Source organism: Pleurodeles waltl, chromosome 5 (assembly GCF_031143425.1).
Source record: "Pleurodeles waltl isolate 20211129_DDA chromosome 5, aPleWal1.hap1.20221129, whole genome shotgun sequence".
NCBI classification, from domain to species: domain Eukaryota; kingdom Metazoa; phylum Chordata; class Amphibia; order Caudata; family Salamandridae; genus Pleurodeles; species Pleurodeles waltl.
The window spans coordinates 344,044,024-344,063,041 of record NC_090444.1 but is presented as its reverse complement, the minus strand read 5'-3'; positions in this window follow the sequence as shown (position 1 = coordinate 344,063,041).

The following is a 19,018-nucleotide window of genomic DNA, read 5'->3' as shown; positions in this document are numbered from 1 at the left end:
TTCATCTCTCTACCAACGGCTACTCATCCAAAGATACTCAGAGGCGCACTCTGTTCTCACAGCATTCAGCACTCACAGCATTCAGCCATTCAACCAATTACTTAGTTATGTCTGAAAGTTCCCTGACACCATATTTTTGAAACCATTCTAAATACCTTTGAGTCACACCAACACTTCTTTCCTCACTTGTAGGATTGCGAACCACAGAAATCATCTGAACAAGCCACTTATCATCAGGTACTGCCAATCGCTCACCACCACAGCACCAATCACCCACCACTGACATTAATCTTTTACAATATCTTCAAACCCAACCCCATTGAATTGCAGTATCCTGCTCTGCTGTACCCAATATTACATTGAATCTCAGTTACAGGCCTCAAACACTGTTCGTCACAAAATCCCGATCGCACAGTCACACATACCTAGACACCTTGACCCTCTCCACACAAATTCTCCACCTGCTGCATTATCGCAGGCAGTTACAATCACTCACTTTCTCCTGCCTTTCCACTACTACCAGAAGGAGTCACAGAACAATATGGAGGCAGGACTACAAGGAGTGGAGAAGTGACAGGTGGGTTTGTGGTTGTTGCTGTGTATTAGCTTAACAATACTTCTTTGCGTTCACGTTGTAATAGGATGAGTGGTAGTCATGGAGCTTAGTAATTGTCAAATCATTCTGAAGTGCCAGTACATATCCTACAGCACTCATGAGAGGGTCTGGATGAAGTTTGCATGGTAAGTGGGAACCTGCTATTTTCTGTTGCCTCCTCCTCTAATTACGATGCACAGAAAAGGCGGCAATAGCCAATTATATCCTCTAGTAAAAAATGAGTTGCTGCAAGATTGTTTACATGCTGGAATGGGCAGGCAAGAACAGGGCTATTATGGGTTCTGAGAAGCTAATTACAAGGGTATAACAACTGCACTGCTGGCTGTTTATGCACATCAAGTTGGTTCCCATTAACCAATCAGTACAGGTATCTGTTGTTAGATAGTTATGATTAGCCAATGGAAAACCTTTCAGAATAACAGTGGGTAGCCAGTGACTTTTTGGATCATTTTGCAGCACAAGATAATGCAGGCAGCTTTGACATGTGTTTTACCATATTTGGAAATAAGGGACTTCACCCCTTTTTCTAGTTTGCCTGCAAAGCAGTTCTGGTGTTTCTGTGACCATAATCCACTCTTTTCGCACAAAAACAGGTTTTATAATTTTTGCAAAAGTGTTCACCCAGTAATATTCTGAGATTATCCTGGCATAGCACCTCCATCTTGAAATCAGTATGGGACCATTGTGGAGTAAAACAACTACATCGAGGAGTTAAGAGGGCACCACCCTGAAGTAGTAACAACCTCTTCCCGAAATCATCATGCTATCATTCTAGAGTAATAAAACCTCATCCTGAAGTCATCAGGGAGTAATCCTGGTGTAGTAACACTCCATCCTGAAGTCATGCTGAGATCATCCTATTATAATCCTGAAGCAATACTAGCGTACCCTGAAGTCATCAGGGGATCATCCTGGAATAGTAAAAGATCATCACAGGCTTTCCACTGAAGTAATCAGAAGGTCATCCTACAGTAGTAAATGATCATCACCTTGAAGTCATCACAACACCATCCTACTGCAGTTTTTCTGATGACTCTAGAGTCTTCTCATTTAAATATTTCGCCCTATAGGCATACTTCAGGATGGCCTGTGATGACTTCACCAGTTAATTACAGGAATAGCCCAGCTGACGTCATCAGATGACTTCAGAATGACTCCAGGAAGATCTTCCTTTTTGACTAGGGTATCTACTATTACACCGCTTGTGTTTCAAGTTTATCCTGATGACACAACCAACTAAGTTTTGACTCGTGTTGGTTCATTTGTGGGCATGTCCAGCCTTGTATTTCTTGATCATTTATTTGTAAGGTAACACTTACAGGGTAACCTTGAATTACCCTTAGAGGTCGATGTGAATCTTTGGACACAGATAGGAGTAAGATAACATCCTAGTAAACAACAACAATTAAATCATCACTTTCAATATTGGAGTCAGTAATTTATATGCACCATGACCTATGTGGCCATGAATCACCACACCAGTTTAGTGAAGTTCAAACAGTTATTGCCCTTTAGATTAACAATGCTAAGATCACATAAATCAAACTCAAGACCAAATGATATAAGTGCAGGAATAACACAGGCTGACCAAATCTATGAAAGAATCTTAGGGCCAGATGTAGCATGCATTTTGCATGGTGCAAACTGCGAAAATCGCAATATGCGCCATGCAAAATGCTGAATGCGATGCACATTCACAATTTGCGAGTCGAACCGACTCACAAATTGTGAATGCGACTCGCAAATAGGAAGGGGTGTCCCCTTCCTATTTGCAACTCGCATCGCTGTGCTAAATTGCTTTGTGACCGCGAATGCGGTCGCAAAGCAATTCGCATTTACCACCAGTGTCACACTGGTGGTAACCCATTCGCAAAAGGGAAGGGGTCCAGATGGGACCCCTTCCCTTTTGAGAATGTTGCCAAAAAGGGGTTTTCAGAGCAGGCAGTGGTCCAATGGACCACTGCCTACTCTGCAAAACCGAAACCAAATGGTTTTGTTATTCTTTTTATTTTGCATCTCGTTTTCCTTTAAGGAAAACGGGCTGCAAAATAAAAATAAAAAACTGCTTTATTTAAAAAGTAGTCACAGACATGGAGGTCTGCTGACTTCAGCAGGCCACCATCCCTGTGAGAGCAGGGACACGCTATGGGGTCGCAAAATGCGACCCACATCATTATTATTAATGGGGTGGGTCTCTGCGACCCCATAGCGACTCGCAGACGGTGTCTGAGACACCGTGCTGCATCCGATTTTGCGAATCGGAAATCGTGAGTCGCACCAACTCGCAATTTCCGATTCGCAAAATTGGAAAATGATACATCTGGCCCTTTATCTCTGACTGAATATTTATCATTAAACATTCAAGATCCACCATGCAGAATAACAACAATAGCAAATGAATGATAGACACAGAATACATTTAGTTATCGCAGATGAATTGGTTTACAATCAATTTATATGAAACAGTCAAATTTAGAATGTGGCATCCTTAACTATTACTCTTATTCTATAAGCATGTTTCGACTTCATGCAAAAAGAATAGAAGACAACAATTAATTTGAAAAACATCTGACTATGGCGCTAACCAAAAATAGCGGTTGGGTTTCTAAAAAGAGAAAACATAAAAATCTGCAAGAAAAAAAAATCCACCTTTGGTTATAGCACTCCTTAATGGATCAGCCTAAGTTTGTTATATTAAAGTCCTAGAAAGCAACTAGCCAAGCTTCTATTGGTCAGTCTACGGGGTGGTTTAGGTCAGAACCAATTACATTTTCTCCACATTTCAGAAGTATCTTTTCTTGTTTTTCTGCATTCACAATTGACTCATCTCCTCCCACTGCAGTCACCAGTTTCACAGTAGAATACAATTGTTGCAGACTATTCTGAAAACTATTGTTCCTGGGTACATATTATCTCACAAGAAGACAAGCAAATGTTACAACATAAGAACGTAACTTTCCCACAGTAAATAAGTCACAAAGGATGCTTTGAAAAGCATTTTCCACAGTGTTATCATTTTAAACATTGCCTCTGCATTTTTCTAACAAGAGGCCTTTTTAAAAACCAATGCAAAAACATGAAGAATAAAACATTTCATACTATTTACAATATAAAACCTTTTCATACATTTTAATATTTTTTTTAGTACATTAAAGTAGAAATACACAGAATACATTTAATTAGAAAGTTATTTATTATTGTGTCAAACTTGATTATGGCTGCCACCAGAGTGATCATGTTTTCCAAAGCACACGTCTTCAGTATAACGTTTAAACACGCTATTTCATTATATTCTAGTGTCACAATGTTATTAATAATGTTTGCGCTCCAACACCTTGATAACTTCAATCCACTCACAACAATCACAGCGCAGGACATTGGTTGGCTGAGATGACACAAAAACCACGTATGGATCACTTGGTTACATTGTAAATAAAGCCATGAATTGCAGATGTTTTTAAGGAAATAATCAACCCTCTACTGTCATTTGCAGCTTTATGTTCTGTTGCCTAAGACGCTCCAAAGAAGCACTCACAGAGTGCTTGGTTAATGATGGTGGAAAAAGGGAAATACTTTGCACACAGTTCATGAATGCCATTTCTCGTGGTGATGTGCACACTGTTCCTTCTGGTTTCACAGTGAAGTGCACATAGTTCATGAATGACATTTGTCACGGTGATGAGCACACCACTCCTGTATGTCATTTCTCATGGTGATGTGCACACCATTCCTTTATGTTACTTCTTTGGTTTTGTAGTGAATTGCATGTTGTTCCTGCATAACATTTCTCACGGTGATGTGCCCACCATTCCTGAATGTCATTCCTCACAGTGATATCATCGCTCATGATGAAGTGCACATAGTTACTATATGTCATTTCTCACCATGATGCGCAGCATGATTTACTGAACCTTAACTCAATTAAACTTATCTATTTCAGTACTCTATTACAATGTGATTTAACTTGTATGATTTTACCATATTTTCCATTTCTGACTATATTCATCAATACTAGAATTTTGAATTGTGGGCTAGACTGTATCTGACCTGAGATTTACATATCAGAGTGCTTACTTCTTGATTTTGTTTTCTTTTCTCTTACATTCTAGCTTAATTTTACACAAGGGTGTAGAATGTTACACCTCCACCTTTCTTTTTGTCTAATCCTGGAGACTCGCCCATAAGGTGGTCAAAATGGGAAAAAGTCCTTCTACATTATGCACGTGTATGCAGTGTTTCACTGAGTGCTGAAAGGAAAACCTCCTTATTGCTTCATTGCTTAGGATTGGAAGGCCAAGAGATCTTTGAACATTTGCCTGATTTAAGTAAGAGTGAGGCTGACAATTTAAATTAGTTTGAGATATGCCTTGATATATTAGCAAGCACAACTTACCGAAGGTGAGTACCATCCTGGAACGCTACCACCTTGGTAGACGTATGCAAAGAGCACAGGAATCAGTTCAGTCATACATCACTGACTTATGTAAGCTAGCTGCTACCTTTATATATGAGTGGCTGTTAGAAGAGTGAATAAATGACCAGTTCATGTTAGGATGTAACAGAGAAGATCAAAGATGAGATTTGGCAGAAAGACAATACCAACTTGGAAGAGGTGCTATTAGTGGCTAAGAGCATTGAACACTCTCTTGCTTCTGTTGAAGTGCTGAAAAAAAGATAATGGGACAGCTGCCTCTGAGAAAGTGCAAGTCATAGTCACGATCTCTGCAAGACGTCCAGGATGTTCATCAACCAATTCAAGCATTTCCTCATCTTTTGACAGTGCAAAGTCTAGCACTTCCTCATCTGTTGACAATAAAAAAGTAGGTAGAGGATAATGCATTAATTGTGAAAGCAGTGGATATCATGCTAATGTCACATCCTGTCCTGCTTTTTCTGTCAAGTGCCACAGTTGTGGGAAAACCTCTGAACTTTGCTAAATTCTGCAAATCATCTTCAAAAATCAAACGTGTAAACGAAGTGGGATTTGATGACAATAGTAATGTTGACTGTGAGTACGATGAGTTCCATTGTGGTGAAGTTGTACTCCAAATAGATATCACAAAAACAAAGGCTCTGTTGACAGTGTGTTAGTCAATGGTCAATGGTCAGTCCCTGACAATGTTGTTTGATTCTGGTACACAAATTTCACTATTCTTGAATACGTTTTTTTATGTAAAGGTCAAAGGTAGTGTTAACTTATCAAAACTGGCCAATACACCACTTGCCAATGGCGGCAGCTGAATAAATTGTTAGGATATTTTAGGGTGATCTGGAGTATAAGGGTTGTGTAACTGCAGGTAAGGTTTATATCTCATGAAAGGGAGATAGTATATTCAGTTGGGTGTACCAAGAAGTTCAGGGGAATTTGTTACATAAAAGTAGTGAACCCAACATCATTTTGAAGTTTTGAAGGAAAGGTTTTCCAGTGGGAAAGTTGAGTCAATGTCAGCATCAGCAGTGGAAGTTCACAATCTGAAAGAAAAATATTAAGGGGGTCATTACAACATTGGCGGTAAAAGCCACATACCACCATGCAGAAGACCGCCAACACACCGCCGCAGCCGCGGACTTCCGCCACAGCTATTATGACCCACAGCTCGGAATCCGACAAAATTCAGACACCCACACAAGTCCGCCACACCAAAGGTCAGTGATAAACTGGCGAAAACAAAACCTCCACCGTCACGCCAACAGAACTACGCCCACACTATCACGACACACGAATCCATGCAGTGGTCTTTCAACCTTGGTATTCCATTGGCGGTACACACCGCTGCGCTCAAAATACACGCACATATACAAAACACAGCCACATTGGACAATTCGAAAGACACACACCTGATACACATACACACACCACTCCCACACACCCAATACAATATAAAACACACACCCACATCACCCACAAACTCCTACGACCAAAAATTCTGAAAGAAGGCCAGAGAGAGAGCACCAGCAAGAACAACAGCATCCACAGGCACACAACACCATCACCCACACAACTTCCACACACAAAACACCACACACCACTACATATCACCGCACTTATCACCACACACTCCACCCCACACATCACCCACACCACCCCATGGCACGGCAAAGACACCCCAGGTTCTCGGAGGAGGAGCTCAGGGTCATGGTGGAGGAAATCGTCCGGGTAGAGCCACATCTATTTGGAGCACAGGTGCAGCACACCTCAATTGCAAGGAAGATGGAGCTATGGCGAAGAATAGTCGACAGGGTGAACGCAGTGGGACAACACCCAAGAAATCGGGACGACATCAGGAAGAGGTGGAATGACCTACGGGGGAAGGTGCGTTCCGTGGTCTCAAGACACCACCAGGCGGTCCAGCGGACTGGCGGTGGAACCCCACCTCCTCCCCACAACTAACAACATGGGAGGAGCAGGTCTTGGAGATTCTGCATCCTGAGGGCCTCGCAAGAGTCGGTGGAGGAATGGACTGGTAAGACAAATCTTAACTATTACATCCCCCACCCTACCTGCATGCCAGCACATACCCCCACCCTCACCCCCAGCACTCCAACTCCTCACAAATGTACCAATATCACAAAGCACCCATCCCAACACCAAGCCCTGCACGCAAAAACAAAGCATGGACACCCATCACTAAAGCATGCCCACTGCACATACCCATACAACCCCCTAAACCATCATCACACAAGCCCCCACACAGGAATGCCAGCACTGAGGTACACGGTCACTCACCCATTGCACACCATGACACACACAGATGCAATAATCATGCCTTTACACCCCTGCAGGACCACTACCCAACGTCACCAGACTGGAGGGTCCAGACATCTCCACCCCACCCACAGAAGAGGCCCACAGTGATGACAGCAGCTCTGTCCACCTGGATCTAGATGACCAGCCCGGACCATCGTGGGCCTCGGGACAGTCGGTTCCCCTCAAACAGGCACAGGCCACCACAGACCTTCCACCCTCTGGTAACACCAGCACAGCACCCACCCAGCGGGCCCATACCTCCGTCCCCAGGACACGTCAATCAGCTGTGTGTCCACCACTACAGGGAACCCAGGATAACCCACCACCCCAACAACAACAGGGACCTGGGGGCAGTGGTAGTGGCCACACGGTCCAGGGGACGGAGGCACAGGAACACAGGGGAACTGGGAGGGCTGCTGTGCGACAGGGGGCGGCAGGCCAAGGGAACCCACTCTCCACGAGGCCCTCTCCTCCATCATGGGAGCATACCACCACTCCCAGGAGACGATGGCAACGGTCCTGGCCAAGTTTCAGAATACCCAGCGCATGCAGGAGGAACAGTATTTGGGGTTCAGGGAGGAACTCAGAACCATCAGCTCCGCCCTGGGCACCATCGTAGGGGTGCTGAAGGAAATACTCAACACCAAGAGGGACACTGTGGCACTCCAAGGGGCCCCTGACACTAGCATGGACGATGAACTGCCCACCACCTCCGCCGGCGCTAGTGGACAGGAGGCACCGCCACAGGACCACCACACCAGCACCCCAACCCCTGCAGATGGAGAACCACCCTACAAGCGGTCCCTGAGATCCAGGAACAAGACAGAGCACGATGCCAAGACCCCCCGCCAAGAAATGAGACCACCCTGATTGTCAACCCACTGTCCCACTTTGTCACCCTGTCCATATTTGAACTGCCCCAGCTCCACTTCCTATGCCCATATGGGCAATGCACCTATGAGACAAATAGACTGGACTCTGCCATGGACACTCCTCCGCCATCACCCCTCACCATTTAACTTCCCCCTCCAATAATTTGTATTTAAATAAACACACCTAAAACACCAAAAGATCTGGAGTCTGTCTGTGATTTCGAAATAGTGTATTTGCAATTACAGTGACAACATTTCCAGGAATTCGTAATGTCAACATACCGTTGTCACACAACTGTAGTCCATGAGGAATCTAAGCAGATGACACACAGTGGGACCCATACCTGTGAAATCGTAAGGGAAAGTGACAACTCAGTGACCACACACTGGGTGAAATCGACAGACAGGAGAGAGGTAGAAGTGTAAAAGTACTTGTAGTAGGCAGGAATGTATTCTCACCTGTGTCTCACTGGAAATATTGATGGATGGCTGAGTCCCTGTTGTCAATGTCTTCTTCCTCTGCTTCCTCCTCATCCCTGTCCACAGGCTCCACAGCTGCCATAACACCGCCATCTGGACCATCCTCCTGCAGAAAAGGCACCTGTCGTCACAAAGCCAAGTTATGAAGCATACAGCAGGCCACGATGATCTGGCACACCTTCTTTGGTGAGTAGAATAGGGATCCACCTGTCATATGGAGGCACCTAAACCTGGCCTTCAGGAGGCCGAAGGTGCGTTCGATCACCCTCCTAGTTCGCCCATGTGCCTCATTGTAGCGTTCCTCTGCCCTGGTCCTGGGATTCCTCACTGGGGTCAGTAGCCATGACAGGTTGGGGTAACCAGAGTCACCTAATAGCCACACCCGGTGCCTCTGTAGTTGACCCATCACATAAGGGATGCTGCTATTCCGCATGATGTATGCGTCATGCACTGAGCCAGGGAACATGGCATTCACATGGGAGATGTACTGGTTTGCCAAACACACCATCTGTACATTCATGGAATGATAACTCTTCCGGTTCCTGTACTCCTGCTCACTCCTGTGGGGGGGGACCAAAGCCACATGGGTCCCATCAATAGCACCTACGATGTTGGGGATATGTCCAAGGGCATAGAAATCACCTTCCACTGTAGGCAAGTCCTCCACCTGAGGAAAAATGATGTAGCTCCGCATGTGTTTCAGCAGGGCAGACAACACTCTGAACAACACGTTGGAAAACATAGGCTGGGACATCCCTAATGCCATGGCCACAGTTGTTTGAAATTACCCACTTGCAAGGAAATGGAGCACTGACAGCACCTGCACTTGAGGGGGGATTCCTGTGGGATGGCAGATTGCTGACATCAGGTCTGCCTCCAACTGGGTACACAGTTCCTGGATTGTGGCACGGTCAAACCTGTAGATGATGATCAAATTTCTTTCCTCCATTGTCGACAGGTCCACCAGCGGTCGGTACACCGGAGGATTCCGCCATCTCCTCACATGGAGCAGCAGACGGTGCCTATGAAGGACAACAGCGCCACAGAGTCAAACAACTCACAGTCTACATAGAACACGATTCATACACAAATTCAGGCCTGTATGTGTGTTGAGAGTAGGCCTAGGTATGTGTGACGTAATTGGTAAATAGGCCATGTGGGCCCCTGAAATGGCGACTGCCTGACCTCTAAAGCGGGACAATGGGATGTGAGGTAACAGCGCTGGTGTTGTACACCGTCGCGGTAGGCGGTCGAAGACAGCGACGCAATGCTGCATTCGTTAACATTGGACCCTATGGGTCCCAGGAGCCAATGACGATGTACGCCGGTGGTGATGGTTCTCACCGCCGCGGACGTGACCGCCGCGGACGTGACCGGCATTTTCTATCACTTCAATCACTCGATACCTGATCTTCGACAGGAGAGGACCTACACTGCAAGTGCTGCAATGACCTCGGTCTGGAAGAGACAATGGCTCGTGCGTCTGGGGAAAGGGCCCCTGCCTTCACTGCGGAGGAGTTGGAGAAACTCGTGGATGGGGTCCTCCCCCAGTACACGCTACTCTACGGTCCTCCAGACCAACAGGTAAGTACACAGGGAGCATGCTGTATGGGCTATGCGTGTGTGGAGAGGTTTGGTTGTAAGAAGGAAGGCGGCAGAGTTCTGCGTGCATGAAAGACGGTGGGTGCATGTGCCACATGGCAAGGGTAGGGATGGGGGCCACTCACTTTGACGGCGCAGTTGGTAATGACTTCTCTTCTTCCCCTGTACATTTCATGTAGGTCAGCGCCCACCAGAAGAAGGATATTTGGTGTGCCATCGCCAAGGACTTCCGGACCCTGGGGGTCCACCACAGACGGAGCACCCACTGCTGGAAGAGATGGGAGGACATTCGCCGCTGGAGCAAGAAGACGGCGGAGGCTCAGCTGGGGATGGCCTCCCAACGTGGGAGGGGTGCCCGTTGAACCCAGATGTTCTGGATCCTTGCGGTGGCCTACCCTGAGTTGGATGGGCGCTTGAGGGCAACACAGCATACACAAGGGGGTGAGTACACTCTCATTCTGCTGACATTGCGCGCAGTGGAGGGGTCTGGGTGGGGGAGGAGGGCTGTGGGTTTCCCTGGGCCAGGGCGAGTTCCGTACGCTAGGCCCCTTCGTAAGGCATGACCCTGTGGCCCCCCACCCCACCTCTGTAGAGTGCCAAGTACAGGTATTCATTCCCCTGTGTCATCTATGTGTGCAGATGTCAATTCCCAGGAATTGCAGTGTAGAGCCCAACAGCGCGACGTAGTGCAGGGTGCTGCTGTGTCTGTCTTGTCCGCCAACGGTAGCATTAATCCATGCACTCAACATGTCTTTCTTCTGTCCCCCCGCTTTTGTTTGCAGTCTCCCTGTTCTTGTGTGCATTAGCATCATCAGGCGGAGGTGCAGTGGCACGGAGCACGAGGGAGCTGCATCCCACATGGGCATGGAGGCCCACACTATGGAGTCAGAATACACCAGTGGACGGAGGGTGAGGGGAGCACCACGGCGGTCACAGGATCTGCAACCAGCGACACAGACTCGTCCTCCGATGGGAGCTCCCTTGTGGTGGCGGCAACATCTGTGCCCCCCACTTCAACAGGTACAGCCGCCACCTCCCCTACCAGCACCACCCTCCAAGCAGCCCCTCAGCCTTCGCACCGTGCCCGCTCACCCAGGAGGGTGGGCATCACCTTCGCCCAAGGCACCTCAGCCCCTGCCCCTGTCACCTCTGTTGCCCTCAGTGAGGAGGCCATTGACCTCCTCAGATCACTCACTGTTGGGCAGTCTACCATTTTGAAGGCCATTCAGGGTGTAGAAAGGGAGTTGCAACACACAAATGCATTACTGGAGGGCATTCATTCTGGTCAGGCTGCCCTTCATCGAACCGTTCAGACTCTGGCCTCAGCACTGATGGCAGCCATTGTCCCTGTGTCAAGCCTCCCCCTCCAACTTCGTCCACCCAGACCCAATCCCCTGTATCTCTGCCTATCCCAAGCACACCATCAGACCAGCCTGCATACACCTCAACACACAAGGGAAGCTCTGGCAAACATAAGCACCACACATCCCACAGGCACTCATGCAAGCATCACAAACACACCAACATCCACTGCCTCCACTGTGTCCCCCTCCTCCTCGTCTCCCTCCTCCCTCCCAGTCTCGTCTACACTCACACCTGCATGCACTACCTCTACAGCCACTACGTCCCGCACCAGCACACCCAGCAGCACACCCCGCTCACGTGCAGTCACCACCCCCACTACCATACACACGTCCCCTGTGTCCTCTCCCAGTGTGTCTGTGACGCCCCCTCCCAAGATACACAAACGCATGCACACACCAACCCAACATACACCCACCTCACGACAGCCTCCAGCGCATGCACCTGCACCCAAAGCCACAAAAGTTACACCTCCTACAACCACCTCCTCTTCCTCCACTCCTAACCCCCCTCCAGCTACCCGGCCCAGTGTCTCCAAACAACTTTTCCTGTCCACCCTTAACCTATTTCCCACCCCCGTCCAACTCATAGGTCCCGTACTAGCACCTCAGCCACAAAATCAGGCCAGCCAGTCTATCACAGAGCCAGAGCACAGCCAGTCCCCCCCCTGTGAAGCACCAGAAGTTGGCCAGTGCCCAGAGGGAGAGGGGGAAGACTCCAGCCACTCAAGCCACTCACAGGTGTCCCAGGGGGAGTGTGGACTCTGCTGTGACTCCTCCCAAGTGGGGAAGGGGCAGAAGAAACCCGCAAAGTCTGGGAGGAGCAGCACAGCGGAGAAGACCACCATCATCCCCGCTGGCCAGGAGGGCCCCGCCAGCCACAGCCCAGCTGCCCAGGAGGGCCCCACCAGCCACAGCCCAGCTGCCTAGGAGAGCCCCGCCAGCCACAGCCCAGCTGCCCAGGAGGGCCCCGCCAGCCACAGCCCAGCTGCCCAGGAGGGCCCAGCCAGCCACAGCCCAGCTGCCCAGGAGGGCCCCGCCAGCCACAGCCCAGCTGCCCAGGAGGGCCCCGCCAGCCACAGCCCAGCTGGGCAATGAAGGACCGCCAGCCCCGCTGGGCAATGAAGGACCGCCAATGCATGCACCGCTGAACAGGGCAAGGACCTCCAAGGCAAGCACCGCTGAACAGGGCAAGGACCGCCAAGGAAAGCACCGCTGAACATGGCAAGGACAGCCAAGGCAAGCACCGCTGAACAGGGCAAGCACCGCTGAGCAGGGCAAGGACCGCCAAGGCAAGCACCGCTGAACAGGGCAAGCACCGCTGAACAGGGCAAGGACCGCTGAACAGGACAAGGACCGCCAAGGCAAGCACCGCTGAACAGGGCAAGCACCGCCAACTCAAGCACCGCTAGCCCATTAGCGGCAGGGGCAGTGAAGCAACAAGGAATGTCACGGGGTGAGTGAAGCACTCTGGGCACCAGTCCACCACCAGAACCAGTGGAGACATGCATCCACTCTGTCTGTCCTGCACAGGATTAAGCACTCTGGGCACCAGTCCCCCTCCAGAACCAGTGAAGACATGCATCCACTCCGTCTGTCCGGCACAGGATGAAGCACTCTGGGCACCAGTCCCCCTCCAGAACCAGTGGAGACTGTTATCCACTTGAGAGACTGTGGCTTTGCACTTCCCAGGATTGAACAGTGGGCAAACCACCCACTTGAGAGACTTGTGAGACTGTGGCTTTGCACTCCCCTGGATGGTATAGTGGGCAAACCACCCAATGTATAGACTTGAGAGACTGTGGCTTTGCACTCCCCAGGATTGAACAGTGGGCAAACCACCCACTGGAGAGACTTGTGAGACTGTGGCTTTGCACTCCCCAGGTTGGTACAGTGGGTAAACCACCCACTGTATAGACTTGTGAGACTGTGGCTTTGCACTCCCCAGGATTGAACAGTGGGCAAACCACCCACTGTAGAGACTTGAGAGACTGTGGCTTTGCACTCCCCAGGATACATCAATGGGCATGGAGCCCCCTCGTGGATCTGCCGTTGTGCACTCATCCGGCTGAGGAACCCCCCTTCTCTTCCCCCTGAGGTGCCTGTTGTATTTCTATCTGATGCCCCTGCAGTGTTCTCTCCGTCATGTTCGGGTATCTTGGTTGGGCCTCGCCCATGCATTTTGAGCCCAGTGGTCCACAGACTATGAATATTGCAATACCTGGACTACTATTCGTGGTGTATATTTTGTTATTAGTGTATATATGTAGATATTTGCTTACTCTATTTTGATATATTACAATGGTTCCACTCATTTCCTTTTGTCTTTGCATTATTCTGGGGGGGATGGAGGTGTTACTGTAATGTTTGGATATGCATTGGTGTGTGTGTTGTAGTGGGTGAGGGTGGGGGGTTGGGGGTGTTGCGTGTGTGTGTCCCTATTTTTTGCCTCCCCCTCCCCTGTGTCGTGGGGTCAGTACTCACTGTGGTCTTCGCCGCCGGCGTTGGTGCACCTGGTACAGGAGCAGGAAGACTAGTGCAGGGAGAATATGGAGTTCTGGCTCCATGGTGTCGTCGTTCCTCGTGGAGTGTGTAGAGGTGAGCGTTTTCCCTTCAAAATTCCTGTTTCCGCCGTGTTTTTATCCGCGGTGAATCCGCCCCAGAAAAGGTGGCGGATTGGCCTGTCATAATAGTGTGGGCAGTACATTGTCCTCCGCCTGTCTGTTGGCGGTGACCGCCGCGCTGTTTGTTTGTACCGCCGTGGCAGTCTGAGTGTTAAAGTGGCTGTCTTTGTTGGCGGTTTCCGCCACAGTCGTAATTGCAAAAATGTTACCGCCGGCCTGTTGGCGGTCTTACCGTCACTTTAACACCGTCCGCCAGGGTTGTAATGACCACCTAAGTCATGAATGAGTATTTACGCAATGAGCTTAAGGATGTCTTTACATATACTTTGGGTTGTCTCAGGAACTACACTCACAAGATTGTGCTCAAAGATGGGGCTGTACCAGTGTCCTGCAAAGTACGAGGCATACCCCTAACTTTAGGTGATGCTATGTTGTCAGAACTTAATAAATGGAAAAGTGAAGACACTATTAGAGAGACAGAGTCAACTGAGCGACTAGTGCCTGTTGTTATTGCACACAAAGCTTCAGGAGACTTAAGATTGTGGGTGGATGTAAGGGGTCTTAATAATAATGTGGTTGCTGGCAAGTATCTGCTTCCTGACATTACAGAGATGCTTATGTTACTTGATAGGGATGACGTTTATTTTCTACCTTGGATCTCAGGGCAGCGTATCAACAAATCAATTTAGAGGAAACTTGAATGGATCTGACCTCCTTAATAACCCCTTTCGGCATGCTCAAATTTACAAGATTACCTTTTGGATGGAGCTCAGCAGCTTCTGAGGCATTTCTGGGGTTAAAGTGTATCAGGACAATGTTTTGGTGGTTGGCACTACTCAAGAAAGGCATAACGAGAGAATTGAGCAGATTTTAGGCAAGTGTAAAGAGAGAGGTCTTACTCTGAGAGAGAATAAATTTAGGCTTAATCTTTCTGAGATTGAATATCTTGGTCACCAACTTACCAAAGATGATGTTAGACAAAAGGACAAACTGGTGAAATCCATCAAGGATCTTCCGACTCCTAATTGCATGGATGATGTGGTCACTTTTTTAGGCATGGCTGAATATTATAATACATTTGTACCCAAGTTTGCAAGTCGTACCTTCTACATGAGATCCCTTCTTAAGAAGGGTTTTAAGTTCTTTTGGTGCACTCACCGTGATTTAGAATTTCAAGATACCAAGAATGTTCTGCGCAGTGCTCCCTATTTGCGAATCTTTGACACTGGGAAATAATCTATTCCGGTTACGGATGCCAGTGCCAAAGATTTGGGTGTTCATCTGTAACAAGTTAAAGAGGGAAGGGAGGGAACTATAATGTCCCTGTCCAGCCAGTGCTTTAGTGGGCCCTGAAAATCTCTACTCAGTGATTGAGAAGGAGGCCCTTTGTATCTACTGGGCCATCAAGGAACTCAAAAAGTTTCTCTGGGGTGCATCCTTTGTGGTCAGGTCTGACCAAAAGCCATTGAGGGAAATCTTCTAAAATAAATGGTAGGTTAGTGGGGAAGGTCCTGCACTCTGACTCTGAACGTTATGGATTCCAGTCATGTGGTCTTCCTCAACATGTGTATTTAAAAGATGGGCTGCTAAATAACATGAAAACTTTACGTTTTATAATGAAGGGTGATCTGGTTCTTCGGGGATAGAAGACAGGGAGATTCAAATTGCAGTGGTTTCACAAATCACGTTTTCGAAACTCCCAGGACAGCAATGTGTTTTGTTTAGTATGAATGCTATATGTATCTTTTGAAACCTTCAGTCACAGAAGCGGTGGCCTAGTCTTACAGTTCCTGGACCCTAACTCTGAAGGGTATGGATTTGAGTCACGTGGTCTCCATTGACATACAAATATAGGGCATCTACAAAATGGGACTGTTTAAACTTTTAGAATGATCTGTGATCTTTTTCTTTTTCACTGAAGAATAAATTTTTCTTTGGGCCAAATGTAAGAAAAAAAATTGAGATCGCAAAAATTGCATTTCGTTATGTAACAAGTCCAATTTGTGATGTGGTAACTTGTTAGCGAATCACGAATCGAATTTTTGACTACATATCGATTCGGTATTAGGAAGGGGTGTGTCGAGGGCATCCCTTACCAATACCGAATCGCAGAGGTATGTATGACTGTTTTGTGACCAGGAATGCGGTCCCAAAACAACTGCAGCTACCACCAATTTCAAATTGGTAGTAACCCATTCGCAAAGGGGAAAGGGTCCCCAAGGGACCCCCTTCCCCTTTGTGAATGGTTGCAAAAACATTTTTTAGGAGCAGGCAGTAGTCCCATGAACCACTGTCTACTCTTAAAAAATAAAAAATAAATACTTTTCATTTTTCTTTTTAAATGCATCCCATTTTCCTTAGAGGAAAATGGGCTGCATTTAAAATAAAAAAGATTGCCTTATTTCAAAGCAACCAGAGACATGGTGGTCTGCTGAGCCCAGTAGGCCATCATCCCTGTGATTATAGCCATTCGCAATGGGTCGCAAACTGCGACCTGCCTCATGAATAATAATGAGGTAGGTCCATTTACGAGCCCTTGCGAATATGAAACTCCTAGAGTTTCATACATTCCAATAGCGATTACTTAATTGGGATTCGCAAAAAAATTCAATTTGGTAATCGCTATTGTATAGAATGATACATCTGGCCCTATGTCCACCAAAAATATCACTTTAAGTAGATCATTCTTCAAAGGCAAAAAGCACTGTTCTTCTCTCTTTCTCTCGCTTTCTCTCTCGCATTCTTCCTCTCTTTTTCTACATCTATTTATTTGTCTTTCAATTTCTCTCTCTTCTCATCTCTCTCGCTGTCTTCCATTCCATTTTAGAATGGAAGACAGACAGAGAGTGTAGCAAGGTGGCGGTATTTTGTGGTATGACTGGAGAGCCTTACCAATACTAGTACATTATCCAGTAGTGGACCACGGGTTCACAGTAGTAAACCTTAGCTCAGTCCTGGTAGTGAAGCAAAGAGCAGTCAGGATACTTAGAGGAACATGTGTAAAACATTTCACAATACCAAAAAAGATGATGAGTAAATAACTTGAAAGAAATCTGACAGAAATTTAAAAAAATAAAGCAGGTTTTTATATAAATGTAAACACCAAAACAAACTTTTTAAGTTACACACAACCGGACTTAGGAATTTTAGAAGCTTTGGAAAATACGGTATTTTCACTGTTTAAATGGCTCCTATTGAAGTCAATTGTGAAAATCAAGGTATGCACTTAGGCACTTGCAGGGTGAGCTCCAAGACAACTACTTGGACTTAAGGTTCTGCGGGGCCCTAGACCAAGAGTCAAGAGTTGGTTTCTTATTACCTTCCCCAGGTAATCTGGGTAAGAAGTACTTTGGCTCTCCTTGGTGCTGATGGGTCCTCAGCTGCTGCTTTGTTTGCCCCACTTGGGAAACAGGTACTTGGGGTTGAACAGACGCAGTACCCTTTGGATGTAGAGGTCTTTGGCGGGCCGGGACCAAGAATTAACAGTTGGAACTTCACCATCCCTTCCAGGGGCTCTGAATGCAGAGGTGGCTTCTAGCTTTCAATGCTTTGCTGCTCCTCTCGAGGTCACTCTCAGGATGTAGAACCACAGGAGAGGCGTTGCTGTCGATGTTGGCCTCTATGCTGAGGGTCTGCTATGGTGCCGGTGATGTCCGAGTGTCCTTCGGTTTCCAGATTGGTGACAAACAAGCCTTGGCAACTGCAAAGGTGGTCCACTGGCACTTCAATGGCTGGAGGTTGTCTGGCTGTAAGGAGAGGCTTGAAACTTGGCAGAGACCTCACTCCCACTCTTTGGATGCTGGGCACCAAGTTCCTTTAGGCTCAGGCACAAGGAGCCCGTTCGGTCACAGTACTTTGACTTCAGCATGGTGGTTACTTCTTCAAGTTGCAGAGAACTAGTACCACCAGTCAGGGGAGTCCTTCTGGCTTTTCAGTGTACACAGAGGTCCATCCGGTGGGGACCAATGAGCTTTCACCACAGGCACACATGGGCTTTCTTAGGTCACTTCTGTGTCCTCTCCCCAGGTTCTGTTGTTGGTGACAATGTCTTCTTTGTGCCTCTTCTTTGCTGCAAGTAAAATCTCAGTATCTTGTATCAGGGGAGAAGGAACAGTCTTTACCACAAAGTTGTTACATCGGGCTATATTTACAACACATTTTTACCACACAAGATTTGAGCACATATATGTCTTTACCACGCATTACTTTACAATGCATCTTAAGGAAGTATAAATGTTTGAGTGTGAGTGTAATTATTTAAGTATATTTATGTGTGTATACGTGTGTGTGTGTGTGTGTATATAAGGTAGAGGAAATACAGTGGTAAGGGTGTTTTTAGAATTTAGTCATGGGTTAGGGTATTGGTTGGTGTTAGACCTGACAGCCTTAGGGTGGTCACCCCTAACTTTTTGCCTGCCTCCCTCCACTTTTTAGAAACTGTTTTTGCTGGTTTTAAGATTCTGCGCACTTTACCACTGCTAACCAGTGTTAAAGTGCATATGCTCTCTCCCTTTAAACATGGTACCATTGGATCATACCCAATTGGATTTTTTAATTTACTTACAAGTTCCTAGTAAAGTGCACTATATGTACCAGGGCCTGTAGCATAAATGATTCTAGTGGGCCTGCAGCACTCATTGTGCCACCCACTTACGGGGTCCTTAACCGTGTCTCAGGCCTGCCATTGCAAGGGCTGTGTGTCAGGTTTCACTGCC